Consider the following 9941-nt stretch of genomic DNA (forward strand, 5'->3'; position numbering starts at 1 on the left):
CTCGAAGTAAGAACAAAAACCCAAACTTTTAAACAGTTTTTTCTACACTGAGGATTTTTTCGGACATTTAAATAGGGTTGCCATCAGGACTACAATGGTTTTAGTTTGTGTTATCTGATGTTGCGTGGAAAAGAAAAAGAACAACTAAAAAAAATTTAAAACACGGTGAAACCCGAATGGCAATTTGAGTACTACTATTCTTCTATTTCAGAACGGTATGGTTTTAATTTATTCCTATGATCAAACCTAAAATTTTAACCGTGTTAAAAGATAATATTTATGTTGATTTGATTTTTTTTACTTTCGAAGCTGCCGGAACAATTGAACTCGGGCTGAGTATTTCTCATAAAATGTGTTTGATTTTTCAAACAGCTATTTGGGACGGAAGTTATTTTTTGTCTGAGAATTTAAATTTTGATGCCTAAGCTCAAAAATGAAAAAGATGTTCCACGAACAGTGTTCATTTTGCGGGATTAGATAATTGCCATTTTGTGCGCTTTTTAACCAATTTTTTTTGAAGCGTAGCGTGTAATCGTCATTTATTCCGGCCCAAAATTCGAACCAGATAGAAAAACGAGTGATTGGATGAGATTAATATCAGTTTTATGTGTTGTGGCATGTGGGGGTAAGATTTACAGAAAAGATAAGAATTTTTGAATTTTTTAGACATATTTGAGAACACTTGGTTATTTCTTTATCAAAAACTATAATCTGGAAAAACTTTGAGATATTAGAAAGTGTAGTCGGAACATCAGCATTTCAAAAAGTAATCAGAGTCGCGAACCAACTCTTACCTGCGAGTGTGCGCCTAATCTCCGTAAATCAAAAATAGGAATTCGAATGCTTGAATTTAACGAGAGAATTTATCGGCAAAAACTTCTCGTCCTTTCGGTCGGGTATAACATCATAACTTCCATAATATTCGTCACCAATTCACAGCTTTAATAACAAATTGGCGCAAGCAAGCCACAAGAACCGGTCGGTAATGTCCTTGAGACAAATTGCTCTTTTTTAGCGGTCAGCCTTAATCAAGGCTAAACCGAATTGGAATGACAAAAACAGTTAAAATAGGATATAACCCCCTTTTTTAGTATATTAATACATGGGCAGGTGGGGACTTGAACCTACGTCAACTGTCGAGTCTATATAGTGGGCGTTATTGTAGCTTAAGCCACTCGGCCAACTGTGCTTATTTTATATGCATTTATATTTATATGCATTTGTACTCTCGCTTACATTTGCGCGGCAACATCCTCCACCCCTAAACAAGAAAGAACGGGAGCGAGCTTTACGGTCGGGCGGGTCAGTTCGCTCGTAACGGTCTTTATGTCGGCGGATCTCGCGCATCCGTCCTTGCCATAGTGCAGTCTTAGGACACGTGCGAGTGGATAATGTCCACGTGGAGTGTCAGGCTCTATGACCCAAACCAAGTCGCCGGCTTTCAGCTTAACGCCTGACTGGTTGTGCCACTTTGCCCTCCTATTGAGGGAAGGAACGTATTCCCGCATCCACCGTGTCCATATTGCGTTAGCGTATGATTGCGCTCTGGCGAAACGCTTCTTATGGTCGAAGTTTTCTTCGAAACTTAGCAACGGAAAACTCGCTGCGTGTTGACCAAGGATAAAATGATTCGGGTTCAACGCCTCTAGATCTAGCGGATCGGAACTAACGGCTGTTATCGGTCTAGCGTTAAGTGATTGCTCAACAAGGCACAGCGTGGTTCTTAGAACCTCCTCAGTTACTCTTCTGTTGCCTAGGATGTCATACAAGACGCGCTTAACACTCGGAACTAATCGCTCCCAGGAGCCACCATGGTGCGGTGCGTTGGGTGGATTGAATTTCCACTTGATCCCTTTCTGAACACAAACAGCGGGTGCGAGCTTGTTCCAACTCTCAACGCAAGCTAAGAGCTCTTCTTGAGCGCCAACAAAGTTCGTGCCGTTGTCGGACATGATGGTAGTCGGAGTACCGCGACGTGCATTAAACTTCTCTACGCCCATCACACAAGAGCTTGTGTCGAGCGAGGGGACCACTTCAATATGCACCGCTGTAGTGGTGAGACAGGTCAACAAAAAACCCCACCTCTTTTCCTTACTTCTCCGAATTTTAACTAGGAACGGCCCAAAGTAGTCGACACCTGTGTTAGAGAAAGGAGGTTGCTTGTAACCCAGCCTTTTCAACATCAGATCAGCCATCATATGAGTTACGGTTTGCGCTTTGCGTTTTCGGCACACAACGCAAGTATTTTCAATGTTTCGCAGCAACCATCGCAAATTTAACCCAAAGTATTTCAAATTATCCACCGCACGCATGTAATCCAAGCCTTGATGGAAATTCCTAACGTGCAAGTGTTTAACCAATAACCGAACAACCGCGTGACGTGCATCAAGCATAATCGGATGCTTGCTATCGAAAACGGAAATAACCAAGCGGCTGATGCGCCCAGTCGAGCGAAGGATGCCAGCTGGTCCAATGAACGGCGAATACTTGGCGATCCGACTATTCTTCGTGATAACTTTACCGGATTTTAGTAGTTTTAGCTCACTAGGAAATGTTTCACCCTGGGACAGGTAAATGAGCTTCTGTTCAGCAATATCCATTTCACACGGGTCTGTAATTTCTAGTATACTCAACCGGAAATGTTTATGGGATGGCAGCCATCTTGCTAAAAATGCTACTGTGCGTTTGTATTTTACAATTGAATTGAATCTCTTCCATTTTTCGATTGGAAGATTTTTCTCTGTCAAAACATCGACGACGAAATTTGACGAATTTTCCAGACAAATGTCGATATCACATGATAGTCCTTTGAGTCTTATTTTATCAATAACCCTTGTATCAGGCTTGAACGACCAATCAGTCGTCGTTCTCAGTATACTAGGGCCATTAACCCAGCTGCTTTCCTTGAGGGCTTCCGAAGAAATCCCTCGTGTACCTGTATCAGCTGGGTTATCACCGCTAAGTATGTGATGCCACTGATCAGTGGTGGTAGACTTCAGAATCTCACCAGTGCGATTACCAACAAAAACGGGTAGTTTACTACAAGAGTGAAGCCACTGAAGAACAGTGGTACTATCTGTCAATATGAAAATATCCGTAACTTTGAAAGTAAGACCTTTCAAAATTTCTTCTTTTAAGCGGGTTGCAAGAAGAGCCGCTTGATGCTCTAACGTTGGAATAGAAAGCGCTTTCATAGGCGCGACGCGGGCTTTGCCAAACACAAAGGCTAATTCGATCTGATGCGAGCTAGCAAGTCGCGCACGAAGGAAAGCGACGGCACAGAAAACATCCTGCGAACTATCACCGAACATTTGTAGTTCTATTCGATCGAAAGGTTCACTGAAATAGCTGCGAGGTATTGTCAGAGAATCTAACAAATGAAGAGCTGAGTGCCACTCCAGGAACTGCTTCTTGATTTCCTCTGGCAGATCATCGTTCCATTTTTGACCGCTGATTCGCCAGATATTTTTTAATAGAAGGCGAGCTTTCACGGTATACGGAGCCACTAACCCAATTGGATCAAAAACAGAGGAAACAAAACTCAACACGGTACGCTGAGTGATTGTTTTGTCTAGTGGACAATCAACCCCTCTACTAACGACTAAGGTATCTTTTACGAGATCCCACTTAAGACCGAGAACATGCGACGACTGGTCTGGACTCGCACAAATATCTTTAACAGAGGAATTGGACTCACGGTTGTCCTGATCAAGAGCTGTTGTTACGTCGGGCACGTTGCTGACAAATTTTGTCAGACGAAAGCCACCTAGTTTAAGCAACGAGATTAAATCCCTACCTAAATTCAAGGCGTCATCCCTGTTTTGAAAAGAATCCAGATAATCATCCATATAAAATTTCTGTACAACAGCCGAAGCAGCTTCGGGGTACTCAGCTTGATTATCCGATGAAGTCTTCTGCAAAGCAAAATTCGCACAAGTCGGCGAGTCACGAGCACCAAAAAAGTGACGCGTATATTGGTGAACTACCACACTTGATGTGGGGTCCTCCCGCCACAAAAAACGAAGAGAAAGTTGATCTTCTTCGAGGACTCCAACCTGTAAAAACATCCCTTCAATGTCAGCTGAAACTGCGTATTTATGCTGACGGAACCTTAAATGTACAATAATGAGGTTTTGAAGGAGATCCGGGCCAACCAACAGAGATTTATTCAAGGAAGCACCATGACACTTCGATGCCCCATTGAGGACTCGGCGCACCTTACCGGGTTTATTCGGGTTCAACACCGGTTGATGCGGGAGATACCACTCACGATCGGCTTGTGATTTGGGATCGTGTACCTTAATGGTTATGACATATCCTTTTTGTATATCTTCTCTAATTGTTTCGGCGTAGTTTTCACGGAGCGACTGATCCTTATCTAGCCTCTTTTCCAAAGATTTTAATTGAGCTAAGGAGGAAAAATAGTTATTCGGTTAAGTACTTTCCTTATCGTTCCAAAGCATTAGTACAATGTACCTTTCACCATCGTGAAAGGTGTCATTTTTCAAAACGGACAAAGTGCGTTTGTCGGCGGCGGAACGGGCATCTACTTGCTTGAAGGCTCCATATGACTCCAACTCATACCAAGTTTCAATTTGGTCCGCAAGAGACCTGTCTTCGACAACACACTTAAAGCAAGACGAGTTCGACTTAAAGGACGGCGGTAACGGACCACTTAAAACCCAACCTATCGGAAGGCGTACGGCGCACGGTGAAATAGAGTCTTCCCCCAGAAGGTACTCAACGGGTCTTATGGCATGGTAGAAATCCTGTCCAATGATTATTTCGACTTGCTCATACTTATAATGTATAGGTTTTATTGGAGCCAACTGCGGGTATTTTTCCTGTAACTCAGGAATACTTATGCTATCCGATCCAATGCGAATATGATCCTTAACATAAGCTCGAAAATAAAACAAAAAGTCCTTATTATTCGTTTCGGCGGAAACTTGAAAACTTACTTGATGGGTTTTCATCAAGCTCGTGGAATTGAATCCATTTATGGTGAGGTTAACAGGAGTGCCAACCAAATGGAGACGTTTTACGAGATCGGCGGACACCCATGAGTTCGTGGAAGCACTATCGCAAAGAGCTAGGGCATTAGTAATTGTCGCATCCGAAGAGACGGCGAGTGATGCAACTGGCAGGAGGCCTTTAGTTGACTCCTGGCTGTGAATATCGCCGACGGCAGCGTTAGTCGATACATCTTTAGTGTTTGCGTTACCTGACGCCGGGGAACTTTTAGTATCCTTAGGAGGAAAATTTTTCTCCGCTCCATGTAAGAGCACGTTGTGCGTGCTTTCACAATCTGACTTGGGGCACTTTTTGGCCTTGCTACAATTACGAAAACTGTGGTTGCTCTGTAAACACGCAAAGCAAAGTTTTTGTTCGGCTCCATTTTTTCTCTCTTTGAATACGGCGCAATTTCAAAGAGCGTGTTGACCTTTACATACAGATTATGGAGGGAATTTTCGTTTTGCTTAGTCTTATCACTTACTTTTGCATAACTAGCAAACACTTTCGTACCTACTTTTTACTTCACTGGTTCTTCAGACTTAACCTTAGAATTAATTTTTTTTAGCCTCTCATGACCCTCCGCTTTTTCTTTAAGCCATTCGTTGAAATCTAGCAGAGTTGGTCGATGCCACTGGCGTCTTACGGTTTGCATTGACCATGCTTCCTTAAGGTTTGAGGGACGCTTACTCACAGCTTGATTCAGTAAGTTAACACTTTTCAGGTCATCGTTAAAAGATAGACTTGAATACGGCAACAAGTCCAGAAATTGTAGAGGAAAAACCAATTACATTTTCCGAGTTATGCATTTTCAGCGGCGGAAAATTACTCAATTTATCTAGATGAGCCCCTACTACAGCATGCGGCTGCCCGAACTTTCTTTGAAGGGTTGCTAATGCGTCTTCATATAGCACTCCGCTATAGCTATACTCAGCGATTGCGGATTTTGCTTTACCCACTACGAGCGTTTTCAGATAGGTAAGCTTTTCATCGTCACTGAGTATGGCTGAATCGACCGTCGATATGAATTGCCCAAACCACTCATGCCAATTAAGTGGGTTGCCATCGAACTGGGTCAGCTTCCATTCAGGGAGATGATCTTTTCGGCTGTGCATGAGTATATTAACCAACCCTCGGAACGAAAGTGGACGCTCGACGTCTGCACCAGCTGAATCACCGGGAGTTGGCTCTGTGTAACTCGAAGAGTTACCGTGACAATCAGGAACGAACGGTTGATTAGCATATGAAGAAATTTCAGGCTGTGCAAAGAACACAGTCCCTCCATTTGTATAAGGAACAAAATTATTCGGAGGAACAATCGGAGTTACTGCGGAAAAAACAGTTCTCGAAGGAACGTAGTGTTGTTGAGCTGACATTAAAGGGGCAGCAACAGCTGGTCTCCACAAATTACTATAAGGATTATAGTGGTCACTTGAAAAGTTAGAACTACTAACGGGAACACGCATATGTTGTTGTGATGGGATTACGGGTGTTTGGTAGCCAGCTACTACTGATCCTGTAGTGTGATGACTTAAGGAAACCTGATTAATTGCTTTTGATGCAGAAACGAATGGTACTACACCAAAAGGAACTTCTGCAGATGTTGTCGGAGCAAAATAATTTTCAGAAGTTACCGGGACTACTGACCCTGTGTTTGGATTAACTAGCACTGGATGAGTGGACAAAAAAATTTGCTGAGGCAAATTGTTAGAAACAGGTTGAATGACCTGCTGTAACCTTACCAGATTGCTAACGGAAACCTGCGATTGGACCAAATTCGACAAATTATGTCGTTGTCCGGGAATGTGGTTACTGAAATACAATCCCGGATCACTAGAAGCTGCCTGGCCATTATTCACTCTTGTAAAACTTGATGAGACCATGTAGTTTGTTGATGCAGGATGGGTTTCCTCAGGAGCTGTCGAACGAACGTGCTGCTCTTGATTGGGAACTAAAACAGCGTCAGGCTGATTGTGTTCGACAGATTCGACCCAGTGACGCGTACGATCCTTTTCGTCTATTGTTAGTTGTGGAGAGATTTGAGTTAAACCACTTTCCTCAGCATTCTCGCTGATTTCCGACAACTCATCTTCTAATTCAACCCCTTTCAACTCAATTTCTGCCAGTTTCTTCCTGTGTTCTTCAGCCAATTCTTCCAACTCTAAACTGCTTTGTTGTTCTAAAAAATTTTGTTTCATCTTGTTTTGCTGCTCTTTCAGTCTTAATGACACCTTTGCCTGCCTCTCAAGTTCCTCTTGTTGTTTCTTTAAAATCATTATATCGCGCTTTTTCTCAGAAAGTGTTTTCGACGGAGCGGCGGTACACCGACTAGATGTCTGAGAACCCGATTGCTGATGTCGGCTGCTTCGGTGTGACAACTTAGAGCGGGTATCTTTTTATGCGACTGGGGTTTTTCACTTTTTCCAGAATGATGAGAAATTTTTGAGCTGCTATCTAAGTTTTCCGGCTCTGTTACTGCCTCAAAACTTGTTTTATATGAGATAGCTTCCTGTAAAACTTTATCGTTGCTTTGAGTCAGCTTATGAAGCCACATATCCTGTGCCGGTATAAATTCGTCGGGGTTGGCATTTTTGCAGCCATATAAAACAACTCATTATTTATCTCGATCGCTTGTTCTATATTGTTCCTACATTTTTCAATATAGGTATCAACTTTTGAGCAACGACTCTGACTCTCTATGTATTCCAAAATTATTTCGTGGCATTTATAAAGTTCGTTTTCGATATTGCAACGTTTCTCAAACAACTTCTTAATTTTCTTCTGAAACTTAACTTCCATGCTTAATAGTTTCAGAAATAAACGACTCTTAGAAAATACTTTATTTTCACTCAAGTAATTCCACAAAATACTCTAATGCATCAATAACTTACAAGGGGGAGTAACTTGAAGTTTTAACGCTTTAAATCTATTGTGAATCGCTCTACAATTTTTAGGCGACAAACGGTTCCGCTTCTTCTTAGCTTTCAGTGTATTTAGGTCAGCACTGTATCGTCTAAGTAACAACAGAGTCTTCAACTCAAGGGAAGGGGGCTGATGCAGTTTTTTATACTTTTCGATAAGTATTTGGTCTTTGGCCTTTCGCCAGCAAGTAAACTCTGTGAGGAGTTTCGGCTAATTCGGTACTCTGACGACTTTCGGCTAAACCGCACAATATGACAATTTTCGGCCAGCTGAACAATTTAACAGCTTTCGTCCAGTTAGACACTTTTCGGCCGACCGCCCACTTTCGGCCAATTAGACACTTTTCGGCCAAACGCTCACTTTCGGCCAACTGGTAGCTGATATTTTCGTTTTTTCGGCCAAACGCTCACTTTCAGCCAACTGGTAGCTGATATTTTTGTTTTTTGACCAAACGCTCACTTTCGGCCAACTGGTAGCTGATATTTTTGTATTTTCGGCCAAACGCTCACTTTCGGCCAACTGGTAGCTGATATTTTCGTATTTTCGGCCAAACGCTCACTTTCGGCCAACTGGTAGCTGATATTTTTGTATTTTCGGCCAAACGCTCACTTTCGGCCAACTGGTAGCTGATATTTTCGTATTTTCGGCCAAACGCTCACTTTCAGCCAAACACCCACTTTCGGCCAATTGGTAGCTGCTCACTATGACGACTGTCGTCCAACTGGGTACGCTATGCTAATTTCCGGCCGAACACACACTTTCGGCCAAACGCCCACCTTCGACTTTCGGCCAACTGGGTACGCTATGCTAACTCTCGGCCAAACGCCCACTTTCGGCCAAACGCCAACTTCCGACTTTCGGCCAACTGGACTCTGCTTGGGCCAACTGCTTTCTAAACTACTTTCTGTTTGGGCCAAGTGCTTTCTAACTGCTGTCCCTTGTGGGGCGCCAAAATGTGCGCCTAATCTCCGTAAATCAAAAATATGAAGTCGAATGTTTGAATTTAACGAGAGAACTTATCGGCAAAAACTTCTCGTCCTTTCGGTCGGGTATAACATCATAACTTCCATAATATTCGTCACCAATTCACAGCTTCAATAACAAATTGGCGCAAGCTAGCCACAAGAACTGGTCGGTAATGTCCTTGAGACAAATTGCTTTTTTTAGCGGTCAGCCCTAATCAAGGCTGAACCGAATTAGAATATAAAAAACAGTTAAAATAGGATATAACCCCCTTTTTTTAGTATATTAATACATGGGCAGGTGGGGTACTCGAACGTACGTCAACTGTCGAGTCTATATAGTAGGCGTTATTGCCACTCGGCCAACTGTGCTTATTTTATATGCATTTATATTCATATGCATTTGTACTCTCGCTTACATTTGCGCGGCAACAGCGAGTATTATTCCATAATATTTTTTTTTGCAAACGAGTTTACGATGGAATACCATTGCGTTGAAGAAAGTACATTTAAAACCATTCATTCTGCTTTGCGACTTCTTAAAAAGGTTAAAGCAGAAAAATTTGCTTTCCTGTAATTTTCAGCCTAACTGAAATTAAGTTACAAGATAAAATTGGATTAATAGGTAATGATGAAGCAATTATTTTGATAAGTTTAAACAATATCAAAAAAAGTAAATCAATTTTTCTGATACTTTATTCATATTGCGAGAAGGTTCAATTCAAACAGGAATTGATTTTAACACCAGATCAGATTAAACAATTTGATCGCAAGTTCTGACTAATGACAAAAAAAATCTTTTTTGACAAAAATGTCATTATAAAGATATGAAATCATAGAAGTCAGAACTGCATATCATAAATAATTAACTGACTTTAATAAAAATCGCAAAAAATTAAAGCAGACGACAACATTTTTGATTATAATTCAAAACTAAAGCAGAAGATATGTAAGCAAAACATAGAAGTCAGAACTTTATATAATAAAATAATTAACCAACACTGGCGTCGCTTGCTGAAAGAGTGTGCTCCGACGCAATCAGAC

This window comes from Symsagittifera roscoffensis, chromosome 4 (genome assembly GCF_963678635.1).
Source record: "Symsagittifera roscoffensis chromosome 4, txSymRosc1.1, whole genome shotgun sequence".
Lineage (NCBI taxonomy): Eukaryota > Metazoa > Xenacoelomorpha > Acoela > Convolutidae > Symsagittifera > Symsagittifera roscoffensis.